Source organism: Penaeus monodon, chromosome 22 (genome assembly GCF_015228065.2).
Source record: "Penaeus monodon isolate SGIC_2016 chromosome 22, NSTDA_Pmon_1, whole genome shotgun sequence".
Taxonomy (NCBI): Eukaryota; Metazoa; Arthropoda; class Malacostraca; order Decapoda; family Penaeidae; genus Penaeus; species Penaeus monodon.
Genome location: NC_051407.1, coordinates 15,248,671 through 15,248,901, shown reverse-complemented (window position 1 = coordinate 15,248,901; position 231 = coordinate 15,248,671).

Genomic DNA, 231 nt, shown 5'->3' with positions numbered 1-231 from the left:
TCCAATGATAACGACCACGCGATAACAACCGGCCTTCCATTGTTATCATCCTCCATCCTAGTTACTGTCTTCCAATTCCTTTGTTTCTCATTATCACTTAATTACTTCATCATTAACGACATCAAGAGAACACAAAGACGGTAGACAGTGACCAGAGGCAGTGACATAACATTTGTTTCGCTCCATCGGTCAGAATGGGGTTTTAGGTTGCATACGCTGCAAGAGATTTAT